At 43.0% G+C, this 23,034-nt stretch overlaps 1 protein-coding gene across 7 annotated transcripts in view; it reads right to left on the reverse strand.

Annotated features, from left to right (window-relative positions):
• pak1 (p21 protein (Cdc42/Rac)-activated kinase 1) overlaps positions 1 to 23,034 on the reverse strand; it is a 79,902-nt gene that overhangs the window by 37,645 nt on the left and 19,223 nt on the right. For 5 of the 7 annotated variants that reach the window (XM_040037537.1, XM_040037535.1, XM_040037530.1 and 2 more), the window contains one exon: positions 13,221 to 13,276. The exons of 1 other annotated variant lie outside the window; for it this stretch is intronic. The gene's annotated coding sequence lies outside the window, so the exon portion shown is untranslated. One more of the 7 variants, XM_040037531.1, reaches the window with a different exon arrangement.

Here is a 23,034-nt window from a genome sequence, read left to right on the forward strand (position 1 = left end):
CACACACACACACACACACACACACACACACACACACACACACACACACACACACACAGGCGTTTTTCCATCTCTCCAGAGGACATTGCAATGACATATATTCATATCCTGCAGACTAACTTAACTTCAAACCAAGTTTTCAACTAAAGATTTAATGATAACAGAACTTTTTTCACTAAAACACAGGCAACTCCTCATAATGTGTAAAAAACAAACAAACGCATGTACATTTAGTGTATTTAGCTGCCTGTGTCAAGCAATGTCTGTGACATCAGGCTTGTAGATCAGGGCCTTTGTATATTTTTAGTGACGATAAAAAAGCTCATTTAATTACCATAATTACTGCTAGCTGAATCTAAAATAATTAGTAACTAAAGCTTGGCCTTAAATGCAGTGGAGTAAATGCTGAGTGCCCTGCAGGTATCGCTGCTGGAAGGACAGAAGTGGCCCGCTCAAGTCAACCTCATGTTTGACCTTTTTAAACGGTTTCCTGGATGTTTCCCTGCCGCTCGCCTGTGATGTCACCTACACTGACTGACCACTGCCTGCAGCTAAAGTTTGGACAATCTGGATTTTAATCTGCCCCACACTGTGCTGAGTTTGGGTCCTCTCCTCCTGTGGTTTCTAACTTCTCTGAGTGGTGTGGGGGGATTATTCAGGCCTGGCAGAGGTATGCAGCATCGGTCTGCTCTTGTTTAGTTATTTGACTGTGGTCAGGCTGGATATTCTGGGTGCTTTAATGACGCTGGTGTTGCATGATAACCCACGGCGTATTTTTCCAAACCCTAAACAGCAAAGTAAGAGCAGAGCAAAGCCTAAATGACGGAGTACGTCAGTTTACACAGCCACGTTTAACGCAGCAGTCACAGCTGGGTGGCTGTGGTCGGGATGTGCTGCTTTGTACGTGACATGACGTACAGATTAATGTGAATCCAGGACTGAGCCACATCTCTAAAAATCCACTTTAGCTGGACTTCAAACCACTAGAATGTGGCTGAAGTTTCCATGTGGTTTTTACTAGAGATGGACCGATCCGATATTACGTATCGGTATTGGTCTGATACTGACCTAAATTACTGGATCGGATATCGGAGAGAAATAAAAAATGTAATCCGATCCATTAAATATCAAAAAAGCACCTCACAAAACTTGCGACACGGCGTAACTCAGCCCATAACCGTAGCACGTCGGAGCAGTGTGCTCACGTGATAGAGCGGCTGTGGCGTGCGAGACTTGTTGTCTGGTTCAGCATTTTGAGCCTCGCATACCAATCCGGCATTTCATCTCCGAGAAAGTGATCCCAGAGAGAAGTGAAGCAAGTGTGTAAGTTCATCTCTGAATGTTTGTAAAGCATTCCAGCGTTAAGCTTATCAACCGATATATGGAGCGACTGCCTCTTCTCTCCCTCCCTCTCCTGCTGCTACTTCAATCATGAAACTGATCAATGATCAGCTGATCGACTTTTCTGTCGCGAGTCCGTCTCTCTTCTTTGTTTATTGCTCACTTTGCGCCAGAAAGAGGAAACCAGCGGCTGAACAACAGCAGCACGTTTAAGCTTGATAAGCTGTTGTTAGAATTTATTTAATATTACTTTCTACACCAGGATTTTTTTCTACGCAGCTGACGGCTGGTAACTGTGCAGGGGCGGATCTAGCAAAGGGGGGCCGATAGGGCATGAACAGGGAGAAGGGGGCACAAAGACATACTTTTCTTTCTTATTCTCATTTAAAATGTCTAGCTTTTAATAAATAATTATCTGAATCTTACACCCAAAGTTTTAATCTGATGTAAAATGTATAGAAGTCCATTACTGTATATAGTAACTGTTAAGTCTATTATAACCTAGTAAGCTGTAGTACTTTTTCCTTTGGGAAGATACCATCTGTGCAGTCTGCAGTTCTGTAGAAGAAAGATGTTGAATCTATTTAATTATTCTTGAAAAATAATTGATTTCTGTGCATTTTTATTCACACTGCATCAAATTAAAGTTGATTATGTCGATTAAGCATCATGAGGTGGGGGGTGGTTCCCTATTTTTTTTTTTTTTGCTGGGAGTTTGCAACCCTATTAGTTAGGTTGCTTAATATTTCCACTAAGTACTCTTTAAAATACCAGAATAGGGAGGATGGAGCAGGTTTAAGTTTATTAGATTGATCAGTGTTGCTGAACTATGAAATATTTTGGGTGCAGTGTATTTTTTGCATACAGGTATAACAAAATAGCTTTAGTGTTTTTTTTTTAAACTTGAGTTTGAACTTATACAAAATGCAGAAAGATGTTAAAAAAAAGTTTTATTGATTAAAAAACACACTATATCGGATTCATATCGGTATCGGCCGATATCCAAATTTATGATATCGGTATCGGACATAAAAAAGTGGTATCGTGCCATCTCTAGTTTTTACAGACGTCCAGATAAAAGGAACATGACTCCAATCTGAAAAATCTGATTTGGGACAACAGAGCAAAGCGTTCTACACGAGTGGAAGCAGCAGGGCCTTAATTCAGTCGTGTGTTTTTGCTGTTATACTGAAAAATCACAGCGGGCTCTTTTAATGGGACATTTAACACGATTTAGCCAAAAAAACAAAACACATCAAACCCCAAAACATGGGTTTAATATTTCATTCAAATGACTTTAAGTACTTTTCACACACGCACAGCAGCCATGAACCTTCCAAACTTTACCTGACATAGAGGTGTTTGCCAAATTACAAATGTCAGGTGTCACATGTGCTAATCCCAGATCTGCAAAAGGAGCAGCTACCACTTTAATTGTTGGGAGGCTGAAGTTACCACATTTGGACAAAAAGACTGTGTAAAAGAGCGCCCAGGTCTGGAAAATCAAGCCTTACACCTGTGTTCTTTATAATGACCAGCAGGGGGTGACACCTCACCTGCCCCCCCCCAAAAAAAGACTTTGGCTGTAGGGAGAACGACTAGCTTGAAGTTACCAGCTAATACTGGTGAGGTGCTATACGAGTACAGAAGCAGCTCTGTGGGACGCGTTGGAACAGCTTGAAAACATTAGGCTTTGAGGAAAAAACTTAACACTCAGCAAAACCTTTGCTTCCAGGTTTCACTTCCTCTCTTCCTATATCTGCGCTGTTGTGGTGGTATTATCTGAGTGGTGACAACTACCATTCAGGAGAATACTGCCTTAAGGTCCCAATTAATGGTCACCTGGGGTATAATACTATGTTTCCCAAACCAGGTGGTGTGTGGTTGCTGGAGGTTGCTGGCAGTCACCATGGGAAATTAGTTCTGAAGACGTATATGGCACTGTAATATAAACCTTACTAACTAACAAAGCAATCAGAATAGGGCGCAGCACCCTCTTTGCAACACATAACGACCTCGAGCGACCCCCGCCCAGGAGGTTGTAGGACCCAGTCTGTAGGACTGTGTGGGTCACAAATATCCTGCATGTCTCATAATTTGGTCGATGACTGAAACTAAATGGTCAAGAGGTCCGGTGATTCCAGTTAGTGGAGGTGGAGCTAAGCAGAGAGCAACATCTGTCAATCAAAGCAGCCACGCCCCAAAAGTTACATTGTAAGCCTTAAATAAATCAGAATAGAAGACTTACAATAAAATCCTCCCACCGTGCAGATATGAAGGGGGAAACTATCGACAGAGGCCGAAGCTGTTCTGTGCATCAGTGTGCAGGCGTCTTTATTTCTATTGTAAAGACGTAATAAGCTGATCGATTTGGAGCCAGCCTCAAGTGGCCATTAGAGGAACTGCGGTTTTTAAAGTTGCTGCTCAGTCCCGGGCAGATTATGCAAAAAGTTCATGTGAGAAGGCAGATTTTGGGATCATTACCTTACAATATCAATATTTCAGTGGTGACTCTTCCCCCATGCTGCCTGCCTTCACACATCCACACACACAGGACGTGATTAACTATCCACCTGACTCTGTGTGTGTGTGAGGAGTACATAGATTATTCAGGTTATTGTAAGCAAGGCATTACATCCCAAAACCCCACCCTCCCTCCCTCTCCCAACACACACACACACACACACACACACACACACACACACACACACACACACACACACACACACACTGTGGCCTCAGTTGGCCCTGAAGCAATATGCTGAGGCGGGGCTGCACAGATGGCGGTATGGAGCAGGTTGTGTGTGTGTGTGTGTGTGTGTGTGTGTGTGTGTGTGAGGGAGGATCTGTGCTGACTTAAAAAACATCCATAATCAATTTGGTCTTTTACCCACTGAGATCATTCAGATGGTCTCTCCTCGCTCCCCCCGCCTCTGATCGTTTATATCTCAGTGATTCAGGGACTGATGGAGGTGCTGCTCAGGAGGTGAGGCGGGCCGTCCACTAATCACAGACCGTTCGATCCCCACACGTCCAAAAGTCCCTGCTGCATGTCCGCTCACTGCTACACTCATTCTCATTCCTCAAGTACTGCAGAGGCTGCAGCTTTTCTTATGTTTTAAAATAAACACACTCTTTGTCAGCCTTTAAAGTCAAAATGAAGTGAAAAATCTACAATACCAAAAAAAAAAAAAACTGAGGAAGAATCAGACTCAGAAGAAAGGAGGAGGGGGAGGAAGAGGAGGAGCCCAGTAATCACCTCAGAGAGTTGACTGGCTGGAAAATGACCAGCTAAACGAGTATCAACCAGCCCTTCAAAGACTCTGGAGGTTTGGAGGTTGACTGACACGAGAAAAGATCAGCTCAAGCTTTACTGGACAAACTGGGTCGTGATCGTGGTCTCGCCTGCACTCGCTGTCAGACCGAACCAGCGTCACAGCCTCTCTGCTTTTTCTCTGTCACGTAACTCTGACCTTTATCAGAGAAGTCTTTCAAAATAAAACAATTCAACTCATGATCGTGACATTTTCTGGTAGACAGTTATTTTACAGACACATATTTATAACATCCTGAATATCCACTTGTTTTTATTTGTTTATCACTGCAAAAAAAAACATTTTATAATTCATGCCTTAAAGGTTTCTGTTACACTCAGCTGTAATCATCCGATTTAGTTCAACACATAAAAAAGAAAACTCCTGTCTGTTTCATCTCCCGTGTGTTTGTGTTCTTGTAGTTTTTATTTTGTTTTCAGCTTTACTTGGTTTTCACGGAGCACCGGTCCCGTCACTTTGAGTTCAGATTAAATGGTTCACTATGACTCCTGAGATGAATCTGAGTTTCATATAAGGTCGGGAGGAAAATGATCTAATCAAAGACAAAAATCTAGCCTCAGATTCATGTGCTGCACTTCTTTACGCTTTTAAAATCACACGGTGTAACAGAGCAGAAGAGAATCAATCTCAAGCCTTTTGCCTTGTAAAGCAAAGGACCAGGATGTTTTTATAGTGAGGAATCCAAACCACACAGCGCCACATTAATGACTAACCTGGTGTTGTGGATAGATGATCTAAGATGTTCTCTTGACTGCTGTTTGGTCCATTTTCAGTCTGTTTTTACTCCCATATGACGGCATTTTTCTGCACATCGGGGACCCTCAAAAATGAACTTTCACTTTTAGTGTTTGTTTAACTTAAGGAAAGGGCTGTGTGGACCTGGAAATTAATGACAGCAGACCTACCAAAAGAAAACAAAGGTGAACATTTTCATGATATAACAGTAAAAATAATAAGTCTGAGTCTGCAGATTCTGATATGCCAGAAGTTTCTGATTTTCTGAATACAGTATACTTTTTAACTCCTCAGAAAAAAACATCACTTTGTGTTTTTTCTGCACTGATATATGTCTGCATTTTTCTTACTATTTTAGTTTAACAAAAATGAAAGTAATTGGTATAAAAGAATAAAAACTTGGGCTTTCTGTAACAGTCAGTAACATAGTAACAGTCTGAGCTTGTGTTTGTACACTGAAATAAAAGTTATCTCAAGGCTCTGAGTCAAACTGAGGGTTTCTGTATGTACGTGTGTGTGTGTGTGTGTGTGTGTGTGTGTGTGTGTGTGTGTGTGTGTGTGTGTGTGTGTGTGTGTGTGACTTTATTGGGTTTTGTAGGGTGTGTTTTGGCATGCCACATAAAGCGTCTTTGGAGTCCTTGTTGTTGGGGATTATTCTTTAGTTGAATGTCCTCGATCGTTAGCCACACACACACACACACACACACACACACACACACACACACACACACACACACACACACACACACACACACACACACAGCTCTACATAATCAATACTGACATGGATTACAAGGTCACATTAAGACCCCCAGCAGGGAGACCTGCTATCTCTGACCTTAACACCACACGTGTAAATAAACTGTGGAAGGAAAGCTGAACGAGACTGAACTTGAGGATTTTGGTTTCTGTGGTTCCACTTTCTCCCCTGTGTGTTTCCTCTCGCTCTGCAGCACCTCTGCTTCAGTAAAACTGACATTAGTAGATGAATCAATACCATTCGACACGTAGAAGAGGAGGTTTGATGACAGTGTTCAAAGTTTTTGGGAGGTTCACTGTTTGTTTAATAAAGAATCTCCAGCTCATGTACCTGTTAGAGCTGCAGGCAGGTCACAGCAACAGTATTAAAACAATATCACTGAAATCTGCACTCCTATTCCTCACTAACTGGAAACAGCAGAGAAACAAACATTATTTAAACTGTTGATTTTGACTCACATAAAGGTGTTTTTACCAGGTGTTTCAATCAGCTGTCTGATCTTGAATAACCTCAACCATTTATTTTTACTGGATTATATGTTGTATATATAAATATATTCTGGTAATATTGCTGCACAGCCTTCATACACATACTGGCTTCACATAGAGACCTCAGCAAACCAAGCTGCCAGCTACTTAGTCAGATTAAAATAATCAAGATTTAATCTTTTGTGGTCACGCTTTGAGTTTGACACGAGTCCAAAACGGTTGTTAAAGTGTAAACTGTAGGAAAATATATGTGTTCCCGTCTTTGTTCTGCAGATACCTGTAGCTGTGAGTCACCGTCTGATGGATCAACCGTCTGAGGTCAGTTTGGTTTTATGGGAAAAGTGGGCGGCTGGAGGAGGAACAAACAGGAAGTAACTACCACACCGTCAGAGGCCTTAAAGATAAAGCTAAGAAACAGGAGTCTGCAGCCATGGATTTGAGAAAAATGCACTTTTTAGTCTTCGTTGGCGCTGGCTGTGAATGCATTACCAGCAATCAATACTGATGAAGCAGTATTGATTGCTGTCACAGAAGAACGTGGAGGTAAAATCGGTTTACAGTTAACACAAAGCAGAAGAAAGAGGATGAGGAGCACGACAGAAGTCCGACTCCGTCTGACATCATAGCAGAGGTGTGAATCAGAGAGGCCGTCGCTGGTCAGTGCCGACTCACCGGCTGCGACTGAATGGCCGTTCAAAGCAAACTCTGTGAGCTTTACAAGCTGGAAGAGCTGGAAAACTACAAGACACGAGGGAAGAGACGGGACAGAGGGACATGTGCGTGAATGTGACTGACTGATGACGGCGGTGAAGCTGGCCGGTGAGTTGCTTAATGAGAAATCTGAACTGTCTGGGTCTGAACTCCTCAAATATGATTTGTGAAGGAGGTAACTTTGCAATCAGAGTAGCTCCAGCAGAGCGAGAGCCTTTCAGGTCAGTGTCAGTCCCAATGAAACTTTCATTCACATCATATCAATAATTTAACCTTGTGCAGATACTTCAGCATTAGGTTACAGCGCATCAGATACATGCTTCAGTTACATCTCTTTCTTTCAGCTGTGACTATTTGCCGAGCATTTTGAGATGAATAAATACCCGAGTGTTTAATCATCTGCCTCAGCAGTGAGCTGCACATCCTGTGGTAGAACTCTTTGACTGCCTCGGCGAGCAGCAGAGAAAACGCGTCAGCCAAGAGTTCGTCCACGGCAACATGAACGTATTATTTATAATTGTCACCAGTGGTATTGTTTTCATTTTTTTAAAAACTGGTGTTGGTGTCAAAAGGGTGGAACCAGCAGTCTACCATTAAATCTTTGGGCCCAAAGTCAAACACACTGACACCAGTGGAGACAAACTGAACTACGATTGGCGGACGCAGCCCACAGATCCTGCCTGCTGTGATTTTCCTCCAATGGAAATGACCTCAACTTCTGTTAGCAGCACTGCGTAATAATCAGTTCTGATTCATGTAGAAATGCAGGCTGACTCTGTGCACAGCACCACGTTGGCGGAGATGAAACAGAAGATGTGAAGTGACACAGCTGACTAATAATACAGCAACAGAATGAGGAGAGAGGAAGAAGAGGGCAACGACCGGGCTGAAGCTCCGAGAGCCAAAGTGAAGACAGCCTCAAAACGCTGGCGTAAAGCATCGGATGCATTCCCAGGGTGCACTGCAGCACCTTCAGTGGAAAGTCCATCCTCTAATGACGAGGCTTAATGCACACACACTATAAATTCAGTCAATACCTCAGATACACACTGCACCTTTTACTGTACCGTGACTGATATTAGTGCACACACTGGAAAACATGATGTGAGGCATGAACATGATGGATACATCACACACACACACACACACACACACACACACACACACACACACACACACACACACACACACACACACACACACACACACACCCTGCAGTGGAGATAAATCAGTCGTGACGTCCAGTAGATTAGAGTCCAAAGAAGGCAGCTTCTGCTGGTCAATACAAAGCTGTGTGTGTGTGTGTGTGTGTGTGTGTGTGTGTGCGTGTGTGCGTGCGCGTGCGTGTGTGTTTCACAGTGGGTGGAGAGTGTATTCATTCCTATTTATAAACAGACAGCAAATGTTTTCTCTCCATTCTCTTACTGTTTGCTTTTTTCACAGAATAAACTCAATGACACAGCGAGTCGTCTCCCTCTATGTCCCTCGCAGGCTCTCTTACTTTGCAGCTCACATCTTTCTGTGCTTCACACGGCTTCATCAAACATGTCAGCACCACAAACAAAAAATCCCAGTAAAGGTTCACTCTGACTTTCAAGTCAAAAAACGTTATTAAAGCGTCAGGAAACTGTGAACAAACAGAATCGTGCTGTAAAGTGTATTTTATTTATACGGGACACTAAAATCATTTTTTTTAGTTATAACTGTTGTTGCAGATTATAGTATGTCTGTAAACTTTAATTTTCACTTTAATACTGTAATTTTACAGGATCAAACGTGAAAGAATAGCAGAAGCATGGACGACAGCCTCAGTTTCTCCCTCTTTGTCACACTTTTCTTGTCTACTTTTTCCTCACTTCAGTCGTCGCTGCGTTAAATCTGCCTGGAAAGTTTTCTGCTTGAAGCTACTTATCATGTGAATGTGTGTGTGTGTGTGTGTGAGCGTGTTTTCATATCTTTGTGGGGACCAAAATCCTGGTCCCCACAAGTTTGAAGGCATTTTTGAGACTCAAAACTTGCTTTTAGTGTCAGGGTTATGGTTAAGAGTAAGGGTTAGGGAACGAATTGTGTTAATTAGATGTCCCCAAGATATGAATACCTGACATATGTGTGTGTGTGTGTGTGTGTGTGTGTGTGTGTGTGTGTGTGTGTGTGTGTGTGTGTGTGTGTGTGTGTGTGTGTGTGTGTGTGTGTGTAAGACAGAAGAAATCATTGTGAAGAAAGATTTTTAAAAGGACTGGATGAAAAGAAGATTGAGGGAGGAATGTGTCCAGCCTGAAGGATCCAACAAAGAGCATGAAAAGAGAGGAGCAAGACAAAAAAAGGAGTACAAAACAGGGAGGGGGGGAGTAAGAGAGACACTACAGAGGGGGAAGGGGGAAGTGGGGGTCAGAGGAAAATAAAGAGGGGAGGATCAAACAGGAGAGAGATCCGAGCAGAAAACCGGGAGAATTTACACAAAACCATTTCTCAGTGGAAAAACTCGGAGAGTTCACGCTCTGCTCCCTCACGGTGTGATGAACTGCTTTCGCCCTCTTCATCTTTCCACTGCTATCGGCTTTCTTCTTCTACCATCCATCACCCTGTTTTCATCTTATTTTTTTCATCTGAAACAAGAAATTAATGAAGTGCCGCCAGAAATGTAACGAGTCCTTTCCCCAAACATGAATTTTGGTCACATTTGAAACATATTTCTCTTGATTTGCTGCTTTGTTTGGTTTTAAAAAATGTAAACCAATCTAATGTCTGGGTTTTGGACACCACCTCGCCACCACATTTAGACCAAATTCTGACACATTACTAAACAATTAAGTTAAGCCGGTCTTCACTGATCCTCGCAAGGAAATTCATTCAGTACATTTAATCCTCCCTCAGTCTGAGGAGCAGCGGGAGGCCACAGAGGAGCGTACGGGGTTAAACTCCAGCGCTAAGTGAATGCCTTTGTGATGGGAGAATCAAACCTAGCTTTGTTTTAGCACGCATTTGATGGCGGGAAAAATAACCTCTCAAAGGAAACCTGTGCATGAATGGTGCTCCTTTGACCGGATTTAATCCCGGGACTTTTTCACTGAGTCACCACACCGAGGGACCAATCCAGGAAAAGTACGGCTGCAGCCCTTCAGTCAGTGTCCAAACCAAGTTGAGACCTTATAATGTCAGCGATATGTTCACAAAGATGTGATGAGCATCACTCAGCCCAAAGCAGGACTCTACAAGACTAGCTTTGCATAATCAACAGTTCAAAATAAACCCCATTTATTTCATTCTGCGCCTTGATGCAGCTGCTTAGTTCAGTTGTTTTAGCTCCTCCCCCTTTAAGTTTAGCTGCCCCTCAAAAATAAAAACCAAATTAGGGATGTCCGCTCTCACTGACGTCATACAGATCCAAACAGAGCAGCCAAATGTATGTTTACAGGAACATCTGTCACTCCAACAGTACAAATGTGACAGAAAATAGAGAAAACACAGCAGGTCCCGTTTAAAACAAGTGCGAAATCAGACGACACTAAAATACCCAGGAGCCCTGCACTTCACAGAGTACAGTTCGTATCTGGACAGATTCAGGAAGATTTTACTCTGTTACCCTTTCAGCCACCCCTTTTTTGTAAGCCTATAGTTCAAATACTCACACAGAGCTTGCACACACACACACACACACAGAATGATGCAGTGCATAAAAAATGCATGGCAAACCCGCCGACTCGCTCTCATCAGCGCAGTAGCCCCACCCTATTACCATCCCCCCCTTTTCTCCACCTAAACACAGCACACACACAGGTGTGCTGATGGGGGGGCAGGGGGTCTGTCTCCATCCCTGACATACCAGCTGTGTAACTCCGCCCCTGCCAATGCAATAAATAATGAAGGGTGCAGTGCACGCTGGGAGCCGTCAGACCAGAAATGCAGAATCCCGTTACAGCCAACTCACATAATGTGAAGTCCTCTGGTTTCCCTCAGTGAACCACAACTGCAAACACTGATGCACTGCTCAAACATCTTCTTTGTGACAAACGACCTCATGGACATCGTGCCTGCAGGCTAACCCGCACCAGAATGGGAGTTACTACGGAAACAGTTTCTGTTTCAAATGATAATGTCCGGCTTTATGTTTGAATTTAGCCAGAAGTGCTGCAGAGGTGGACCGACACCCGACCTGGACGGCCCCTGGCGTGCTCTCACTCGCTCTCTCTCTCAGCTGCTGCTGTCTCACTAGTATACACAGGCAGGCTTCAAACATGTGAACCTAAAGGTATGCAAACAGGTAGCGCTGGCTAAAGATGCAGAACTGCATCCACTCAGGGAACAGAAGACACGGTGGTGCTAACTCTCACATATCAGATGGAGTGGGGCTCGGGTGGAGCGGAGGGAGCAGATAGATTAAATAAATCGACCTGACTCAGAGTAAAAACCTCTGACAGCTGTTTGGAGCTCAGGACTCCTGAACATGTGAAACTAATGATTTAACACGTGACAGCTCACCTGTCTCAGCTGTGGAAAGCAGACTGTGACTTTCTATTAACACCCGACTGATTCTCTCTCTCAGCTTCAGGAATAATTGATCGAATAATTGACAGAGCCACTGCTGCTGTGTCACGTGCAAACTCGCTCGATCTGGAGACGCGTATGGATCCCGAGAAGCTGCAGGGATTTAATAATTTCAAAAAGCTGGATCCAAGAAACGGCTTCTGCTCCTGTTAACACTTCTTCATGCCAGGGTTAGGCTCCATTCACCGCCACTGATAACCTCTTGCACACAGATCCGTGCTCTAAGCGCTGTATCCGTGTATCCCGAATTATCCAAAGAGTCGCATATATGCCTCCACCTGCTTGCTTAAATTTCACATTCTCGCCCTTTACTGCATCTTCACAGTGAGCTGAAGTGGTGAAACAAAAGCTATGACAGCAGGTAATTCATTCAGCATCCGACACAAGTGTGTGTGTGTGTGCACAGAGATTAGCTGCACACACTCCCTGAGTCTGGTTGTGTGTTCTCTGTTTGCTCCGTCAGTAGGAATTGTGTTTAGGGTGTGGACCGTGTGCGAGGCTGTGTTTCACAGACAATCTGGCAGCCTGGTTAATGGAAAAGCATACAAAACTTACAGATGCTTCTACTCTAGTGATTCATAATAAAGTTTAAGGGTCACACACGTTATCGGGAAAAACAGCAAACCAGGATACCACCTGGGGAAACAGGAATGTCGGCAGTAATTCTAATTGGTGCTGAAACATGGAAAAAACCTGATGTTAAGACTGAAAAAAATCTGTTTCAATCTCTGCCTTGAAAAAACAAAGCATTTACACGGCCAAATCACAACAGCAATCACCTCAAAGTTCTTTATGAGAGCCTACAACGGCACAGAGAAAACCACAACAATCAAACAGCCTCTGTGTGCAAACACTTGGTGACAGTGGGAAGTAAAAACTCCCTTTTAACAGGAAGAAACGTCTCTGAGAATATATCCGTGGCCCAAGGTGACAACAGTAAAATGAGCTGCTTGTGTCTAAAATATGAACGCTGTAGTGATTTAAAGAACAAAGATTGGACACAAGAGGAGAGAAAGCTGCTAAAACAGAGAGAGTGATGCTTTAGAAGCGAAACTGCAGCCACATCACTGCTGGAGGAAAAGGACAAAACACATCTGAGCCAAGAACAGGATGATATGAGACCTACAGTCAAATATGCTTCCTTGAGTGCGTAAATCCATCCTGTTGTGAAGCATTAAAGGGGTGGAAATCCACCCAATCCCCGCTTAAAATCAACCAGGAATTACTAATATCTATGAGGAGAACTGATAATCACACTGGCATCAATAAAATCCTACCAGCAGAGTTCAAACCAGCCACGCTTACCTGTTAACGTGAAGTGTGGCTCGCTCCTGTCACAGAAAGGCAGAGACTCCTGCAGCCTGCACACAAACAGAGAGAGCGCCGTTAACGCTGGCCGTCACACGTCGTCCTTTTAAATGAGCCACAACTTATTAACTGTCATTTCACTCATCCCACCTGCTCAGAATGCAGAGTTAAATCTGTCAATGACCGCCACGCGGCTCATAATCCTCTTACTAACAACGCTGTCAGACTTTGGCAGAGCTCATCATCAGGGTGCAAAAGGTGAGCAGGCCAGCAGCGGCAGTACTTCTGGGTTATTAGTGTTTTATGACGCTAAATTCAATCTCATCTCCACAGTCCTGAAGTCAACAGAGCGGAAAGAGAAGGAAATGACTGCGACAGCACTTTAATGCCACCAAGGAACATGAATGACGTGAAACGAGACGAAATTAGAGCAAAAGATTTTCAGCAGTTTGGTGGGAAATGATGAGCAATCTGTTGAAAAGCAGAAGAACCTTGAGTTTATGAAGAAGTGTAACGATGTAGTTCAATGCTAACTGTGTTTTCAGCCCTTTCACTTTACACCAGAAAAGCCTTCAGACCTTAAATGTGGGAATATTTCAGACGAGTATGCGTCTAAGTGTTTGTGCTCATTTCCAGCTCCATATTTGTATTCTTGGGACTCCATCTGAGAAGATTTCTTGTATCTTATTCTGGGCCTTGGTTCAGCCCCTCAGTTCAGACTTTGCAGTACTGTGGCAGAGTTTACAGTGATGCCCTGACTGTTACTGGGATACATCAAAGATAGCAGACATCAGGTTATACTGGGCGCTGCTCATTAGATTCACTGCATTCTTCCTTTTATTCTGGCTTTATAGTGTCTAAGGTTGGAAATCAGCCTATATCTCATGAAACACTGAATCCAGTTGGCAGCACAGGTCAGCTGATCGCAGCCGGAAGATAAAAAAGGATAATGTGATTTATTTCTAGTAATTTTCCCCCCATGCTGCACCGCTACACCTGCCAACCTTTAACCCCCCCTCAGACGTGTCATTGCCCCATGCCAGGGGTTAATGTGGGTCAGAACGGCCACTGGGCTTGCACTAAGTTGACATAAACCATGCACAGGTGTGGACAGGTGCTTCTCTTTCCTTTTGCTCCATCTTTCAGCAGATGGAGTCCACATGGCATCACACAAACACACATCACAGGGTTTTAGAGAACAGGACGCCATTTGTGTGCACGCAGGAAGGACAAATAAAAGGAGGTCAGCCCTGCAGCTGTTCACACATTCACACCTTACTGTGAGAAAACACACACAGGCCTGCACACACACACACACACACAAACACACACACAGTGTAATGGAATGGCAGCAGTCAGAAGGTCACACCCATGCAGCTCTAGATTACAGCTTATTAAACTGTTTCTAATCTCTGATTAATGCAACATGCAGCCACCTGCATACGTGGCTGTGCCAGCTGGACGCGTAAGCTGTTGCTAATCATGCACGTACATCCCCTCACTAAGCTACAGGTACAGGTGAGCTGGAGTTTGCTCACACTAACATGCAGCTTATTGTCCAATGGTTTTATCTGGGCTCACTTATAGCAGCAGGTTCAAACCAGGTGACTGACCAGAGAGCTGGAGGGACATAAAACAGAGGACATGCAGTGGCCTGGTGTGAATTTGAGCAGCAGTAATATAAAAGCAGGAAAGAGCCGACTGAAAGCCACTCATCAGGTTTGTTTATATAGACCATTTTCATTTTCTCTAATCACACTATAGCACGTCGGTGTCCAGTGTATCCCAGTACATCCTCTGATTGGTGTATTCAGGGAGGATTCATCCACAGACTCAGCACCCTAGATTGTGTATTTGTAACCTGGATCACAGGTTGATGTGTTCCAAATGAACATATTAGACCAAAAAATTGGATGGCAGCAAATCATTGGCTGCCCAGTGATTGCACTGAATATTTTCTGCTTTCAGAGACTGACCACAAGTAGTTGCAGTGACCAGCGACCTCCAGTATCAAGCGCAAGGTGACTGCACAGGTGACTCGGCAGGAGGCGAGCTGTCTCCAAACACTCACAGCCTGACTCAGACTGGCTGTAATCACAGGTTTGCAAACTGCCATGTCAACCCGAATCAGCTGATGAGCCCAACTCGTCTGTGACACGTCTCTTTGAAATAGGAGACTTGACTCAAACGGTTGTTGTTCTCGTTATGTTCCTAGGTAAGAGCAAAGCTCTCATCTCTCATGTCCCTATATAATTTTTCAGTTAAACTGTCGTCCTGCGGGCACTATGTCACTATTTGTGGAGGAATTTCTGTTCAATACCTCTGAGGTTAGCCCGATAAATTAACCTTTGCTGTTCATTCACGGCTGAAGCAACAACAACACGAAGCTCAGCCTGAAAATCCACCGAGTTGCTCTCTAAACTTCTGCCCGTCTGTCCGCGTCCGTCAGATGAAACAAACACATACGAGTCAGATGACTCGTGCATGAAAAGTGTTTGGCAGAAAAATGTGAGAGTAGTTCTGTTTCGTGGCCACACGCCTAATTATTCCCGCTGAGCATGATGACATGTGCTGACAGACAGCTAATGGAGATGCTCACAGGAAAATATGTCAGAACTTCAGGCTAGCTTCACCAGGGTTAATTTTTTTCTTTATCTTTAGTTTAGTTTAGTTTTAGTCTTTTTAATTATTATTATACGGGGATTATTTGTCAGAAAACGATGATAGACATTACAATACAAAAACACTTTGTGAAGGCAGTCATGCAGGAATAATTCACTTTTTTTTAGTCCAGCTTTTTTCCTTCTTCAGTTTACTAAAATATGTTACTTTAGCTGACTGTAATAAAAGCCATAAAAAACAGCATTCATTCACCCACAGAAACTTTAAACTGCTCTAGGTTAATATTCATGTCTAACCTCAGAATTTACCACCTAATGAGCAGTTTTTCCCACATCTTTATTATAAAAGAAACACAAAGGTAATGCATGCTTCTGAATAGGGCTGCCACGATTACGTCGACGACTGATTTAATAGTTGACGTGTCGTTTGAAGCTTTGTAAGATCCTGAAAGACGCAGGAATAAGTAGTAGGATTTAAGAGTGTAATAACGGACTGAAACAGAAGATGGCAGCGCTGCATGTACAAGGATACCAGCTGCCGTTAAACCCCAAAGAAGAAGAAGCTGTGTCCGGTATCGTAGCTGTGTCCAAATTCGAGGACTCCAACAAACGCGGCCAACAATGTGTCCACCTTTTCCCCAGATTTGAAGGACGGGTCGGGTGTATCCTTCGTGGCCCAACCTATCCCAGAATTCATAGCGCAGCCCAGCTAATTCCAGTTTCCAACAATAGCGGAAGCTACTTAATTTTAATATTACTCTTTCTGGGTCACAAAATAAACTTTTAAGATATTTTCAGTCGAGAGCATAGCTGTGTAAACTTGAAATATGTGCTTGATTTACCAAGACATCACATATTTGTAAAAGTGCTCCAACGTTTTCAGAGATGAGCTGACCGGGAGTTCAAGGCTCACTAGAGCCGGCAAGAACATCGGACTCCCGGCACATCATTTTCAGATCCCCGCAGCCTTTCGCTACTCAGGTTAAACGTGATATATAAGCCACTTAGATAACTTAAAAATGTTAATTTGGCTTTTTTCAGTATTTTATTTGTTCCTGAGTAAATCGGTTTGGCTAAGATTGTCTTTATGTTTTAGTTAGCACATACCGTAAACACTTCCAGCTGTAAGCTAATGATAGTTATATAAGAGCAGATGCATGCTGGTGCTATAAGCTGTATGTTTTATGTCCAGTGGATGCATGATCTGATTAGTCGACTAATCGCAAAAATAATCGGTGACTAGTCGACTATCAAAATAGTCATTTGTGGCAGCCCTATTTCTGAATGTGGTACTCAAATAAGAACGGCTTTGTGAAAGCAAGACAGCGACGTGATCATTACTGGTAAAAAACAGATCTTTATAAACTAAAACAGAAGTGCTGCTCATTAAAAAACATACAATGTTCAGCTTCAGATATCAAGGCATTTAACTGTCACTGTAATTGCTGCTTTAACAGCATATACTTTAAACTTTTCATTTAGCATCTGGTGAAGAGCCTGTGCTTAGTCTTATCAGGATTTAATAAACACTTAAGTCTAACCTGTACCTGTAGATTCTGAGTTAGTGCACTTCTAAGTATAAAACTGTGACTTCAGCATAGCAATGCACAGGTCTCAGTGGTCCCAGGTCATGTGCACGATGAATAGCACAGGGCTAAGTACTGACCCCTGTGGAATACCTTTCGTTTATAAAATTGTCAGAGAGTAACTGAAATAAGCACAGACTTCTGTTAGGAAGGTAAAGTGAATGCTTTGCCTTCATAACACATGTGCTTTTTCCACTCCCAATGGCAAATTAATCACCAAGAAAAATCCTAGAAATTGGAAAAGTGAAAATCTAATGACAGCACTGAAATTTACAGCTCTAACCAGGAAATTTAAGAGCCCACTTGTGATAAGCTGGGAGTGACAGACCCGTCTCACTATTTCCTAAATCTTGTGCCTCACCAAAGGAAGCCTTCTGTGTATGTGGGAAAGAAAACAGGCTGGAGAGAAAGAGATAGGGTGCATGTGGAGGGCAAGCTGACACACTTGACTGGCCATATTTAAAATTTGTAGAGTGTGTTGGCGAGAGAAGAGGGTGTTGTTCCTGCGTTTCTGTTGAAACGGAGGTGAGAACTCAGTTTGAAACGTCCCCCTGGGGAAGGGACAAGATGGGTGAGAGGGAGAGAAAATGAGTGAGCTGGCTCTTGGCCTGAGAGCGATAAGAAGAAATAAACCAGGACAGAGAGTAAATAAGACTCAGTAACAGGCACAGATAAAGCATAAAAACAGCCTCCCTGACCGCAGGCAGCACGGGGAGCTTTCTTAATTTCATACTTACAGCTAATAAGTGATATTCTCCCAAGAATATTGGATAATATTCTGGAAAAAAAATGTCTCCTGTACCCAAAGTGCCAATTGGTGCCATGAGCGTATGAGCCAATCATGCTGAGGCATGTGTGCGGTGGAGGTTTTTATAATTTCAGTTGCTCGTTGGTAGAAAAACCCACTTGTTATAAAGATGTAGCTAATGTACTGAGCGTGAAAGTGAAGCTGTGGGACTGCTGGCTGAGCTGTGGGTATGATGGAGAGACTAAGAACATGAGTGCAAGCTGTAGAGCGTCCTCTGAACGGTGGCTTGTCTCAGACACTCAGGTGGGGAGCTATAGGAGACCCCGGAGCAGACTCAGGACACACTGGAGAGATTTTGTCTCTTAGGTGGATCGGGAACCTCTCATATCTCCCAGGAGACATCCCCAATGAGATCCCTGAACCAACTGAGCTGCCTCGTCTGAACGTGGAGGAGCAGCAGCTCAAATAACTGAGCTCCTCACCGTATCTCTGAGCCCAGACACTCTTAACAAGAAGCTCACATCCACCACTTTTTTCCGGTCACTACCCACAGCTCGTGGATCTATGTGAGAGTAGAGCCACAGAGGTTTAAAAGTTCACGTATCCTTACATGATATTCTCTGTAGAAATTAAAGATGAAACTTCTCCTGCTCTCATTTGAAATAAGCTCTTATTGTGCTTTAAATGTGAAAACAAGGAGAACATCCCTCAGGCAAAAATAGCAGAGAAGATATAACTACAGGATGAGAGCAAGAAAGAAACTTCCTCTATTTGACAGGAGGAGAGATGGAGGGGTATTTATAGCTAATAACATTATAGTTGCTTCACTGGTTACTTCAGATAGACTGAAGGAGAGGAGAGAATGAGGGAAAAAGAGGGTGAAGAGGACGAAAGGAATACACGAGGACATGCTGTACAGAGAAAAGCGTGAAGAAGGAGAAAAAATGAAGATGCAGAGGAGATAAAAAAGCTGAAGAAGATATGAAGAGTATGGGAGAAGGAAAGAGCTGGTGGGAGAGGACTTTGTGTATTTGGAACAGTTTTGGCTGGGTGGTATCTGCAGGAATGATATCATGATGACGGCATTTTGAAATATCAGGACGATTTCATGATTGGAACTCCCCCTGCTTCCAACTCAGAAACAGTTTGCTGTTAAAGTCTCTGCAGAGGCTGACCGACGTCTGCAAACATCCACCGTGCTGCAACGGCCGAACATTTCCAGTACCGATTGCAGATTATTCCGTCTATAAAATGTCATGAAACACTTCTCCGAGCTCAGTGTTTTATCTTCCGGCTGCCTACTGCGTCAAACTAAACGATAAAACGTGGAGAGCGAGTTTAATAATATTTGTTCAATTTTATCGCACGTTAAGGACGCGGTAAACCCAAAAAGTTGGCAGAACCTGTGATAAAACATCAAGGAAACTGACTGTCAGTCGTTTTAAGCTTTTAATAATTTTAAGTAAAGAAAATACTGGAAACATACAAAGAAAAGCTGTTGGTGTAGCAGGTTCGAAAAACCTCCAACCTGCTGTAGCGTTACTCTCCTCCATGCTACGTTAGCCTCCCGCTAACAGAGAACATCATAAAACAGATCAGCACATGGATCAGGAGACATGATGTCACATCTGTGTCTTTGGTCTTGGTGTCTTTAGATTAATTTATTAATATTAGTTTTAAGAGATGAGGTCAAATCATTTTCTTTGACTGAATTATTTTTATTATTAAAAATTCTTGGACATGCTTTGACTGTGGACTTATGGACCCCTGCAGGTGTAACACCTTTATTCAGTTGTAAGTGTGAACTGAGCCTGAAGTTTATACAGGGAGTGCAGAATTATTAGGCAAGTTGTATTTTTGAGGAATAAATTTATTATTGAACAACAACCATGTTCTCAATGAACCCAAAAAACTCATTAATATCAAAGCTGAATGTTTTTGGAAGTAGTTTTTAGTTTGTTTTTAGTTTTAGCTATTTTAGGGGGATATCTGTGTGTGCAGGTGACTATTACTGTGCATAATTATTAGGCAACTTAACAAAAAACAAATATATACCCATTTCAATTATTTATTTTTACCAGTGAAACCAATATAACATCTCCACATTCACAAATATACATTTCTGACATTCAAAAACAAAACAAAAACAAATCAGCCACCAATATAGCCACCTTTCTTTGCAAGGACACTCAAAAGCCTGCCATCCATGGATTCTGTCAGTGTTTTGATCTGTTCACCATCAACATTGCGTGCAGCAGCAACCACAGCCTCCCAGACACTGTTCAGAGAGGTGTACTGTTTTCCCTCCTTGTAAATCTCACATTTGATGATGGACCACAGGTTCTCAATGGGGTTCAGATCAGGTGAACAAGGAGGCCATGTCATTAGTTTTTCTTCTTTTATACTCTTTCTTGCCAGCCACGCTGTGGAGTACTTAACGCGTGTGATGGAGCATTGTCCTGCATGAAAATCATGTTTTTCTTGAAGGATGCAGACTTCTTCCTGTACCACTGCTTGAAGAAGGTGTCTTCCAGAAACTGGCAGTAGGACTGGGAGTTGAGCTTGACTCCATCCTCAACCGGAAAAGGCCCCACAAGCTCATCTTTGATGATACCAGCCCAAACCAGTACTCCACCTCCACCTTGCTGGCGTCTGAGTCGGACTGGAGCTCTCTGCCCTTTACCAATCCAGCCACGGGCCCATCCATCTGGCCCATCAAGACTCACTCTCATTTCATCAGTCCATAAAACCTTAGAAAAACCAGTCTTGAGATATTTCTTGGCCCAGTCTTGACGTTTCAGCTTGTGTGTCTTGTTCAGTGGTGGTCGTCTTTCAGCCTTTCTTACCTTGGCCATGTCTCTGAGTATTGCACACCTTGTGCTTTTGGGCACTCCAGTGATGTTGCAGCTCTGAAATATGGCCAAACTGGTGGCAAGTGGCATCTTGGCAGCTGCACGCTTGACTTTTCTCAGTTCATGGGCAGTTATTTGGCGCCTTGGTTTTTCCACACGCTTCTTGCGACCCTGTTGACTATTTTGAATGAAACGCTTGATTGTTCGATGATCACGCTTCAGAAGCTTTGCAATTTTGAGACTGCTGCATCCCTCTGCAAGATATCTCACTAGTTTTGACTTTTCTGAGCCTGTCAAGTCCTTCTTTTGACCCATTTTGCCAAAGGACAGGAAGTTGCCTAATAATTATGCACACCTGATACAGGGTGTTGATGTCATTAGACCACACCCCTTCTCATTACAGAGATGCACATCACCTAATATGCTTAATTGGTAGTAGGCTTTCGAGCCTTTACAGCTTGGAGTAAGACAACATGCATGAAGAGGATGATGTGGACAAAATACTCATTTGCCTAATAATTCTGCACTCCCTGTATGAGCTTGTGCAGACGTGCTGCACAGCCCTCTCAGCCGAGGTCACCTCTCAGGCACGTCACAAACAACCATCGCATTCATCTCCTAGCAATCCAACAAAACACATGTGATCACATGACGATGTAATCCACAGTCACACCGTGGTCTCTCCTGGGGGGTGTAAGGCTACAGGGTGTGAATGCAATACCTCAACAGGGAACTATTCACACACACGTATGGACACACACACACACACACACACACACACACACACACACACACACACGGAGTCTCTGCATTGCTCTTCTATCTGTTTATGGTTCTTTTGTCTCTCTCACTCAGTGTGTTGCTGCAAGGTGTGGTTGGTCACAATGAGTGGGTGGTTCCTCCACCATATGGTCCCTGGACACACACATGATTATACGCACACACACACACACACACACAAACATAGAACATGAGCTCTGAAGAAGTGGTGATTCGGCCTTGACTGTATCTTCAGTTGCAGAAGTCCTTCGTGGTATTTTCGTGTTCACGTCTGTTTGTTGTCTGTTTCAGACAGAAAACTGTGAATGATGTGTATTAAATTATTATAATGATTTTATCTGTTAATCTTTAGTACCACAAAAAAGCCTTTATTTCAAAGACCAGCTAAAATAAAATAACTGTTTTACATGGTCATTTCACTCACAGATGCACATTTATTGGACTTTTCACAGGTTTTTTTTTTTACATTCTATTATGTCTTTTTACAGTGTTTATTATTTTATGTATAAACCATTTTAAATTTGACTTTATTTCTTTGATGTTTTGTCTTTTTGATGTATTTCAAATGACTTATTATTACATATTATTTAATTTTTGCTTTGATCTTGTTGTGCCCTGTTATCATCTTGCTGTGAAGCTCTCTTGTGAGAAAAGTATCAAGCACAGTCTGACTGACGGGTAAACGGTCTACGATTTGGATCCAGAAGCCTGAGGGACTGATAAGGACAGGAGGGATATTTGGGGTTTTAAGCTGTGGTTCAGATAAAGAAGCACTTGTGATGTGAAACACTACTTCTGAACACAAGTGCCAAAGAGCTTATGGTCTTCAAGGACACATAAAGAAGTGGTCATGTGACAGCACGTGCTAACATGCTGTATTATGTTAGAGCAGCAGGTTGCTCCTGAGCTGTCTTCAAAAACAGGCTCAGCTTAAAACAGCAGGTCTCTGTCTTAGCGCAGGAAACTCAGTGCTGACAGCAAATAAATGAAATCACTGATGTTGCTCCTGAATGGCTCCACCTGCGACAGCTTCTGCCTCTCCCGGGGTGAGGGCTCTGATCAGGCCGTGTGGCGACTCCAGGTTTAATGAAACTGATCTGAAGCAGTGGAATATTTCAACATTATAATTACATCCACAATATTAAAGCCATCTTTTGATCCTGAACCATACTATTAACGGCTTAGAGGTGCACCATCACCCTTCCTTTCATCTGCCTCCACATC

The sequence above is a fragment of the Simochromis diagramma genome, unplaced genomic scaffold (assembly GCF_900408965.1).
Source record: "Simochromis diagramma unplaced genomic scaffold, fSimDia1.1 OVJJ01000463.1, whole genome shotgun sequence".
Lineage (NCBI taxonomy): Eukaryota > Metazoa > Chordata > Actinopteri > Cichliformes > Cichlidae > Simochromis > Simochromis diagramma.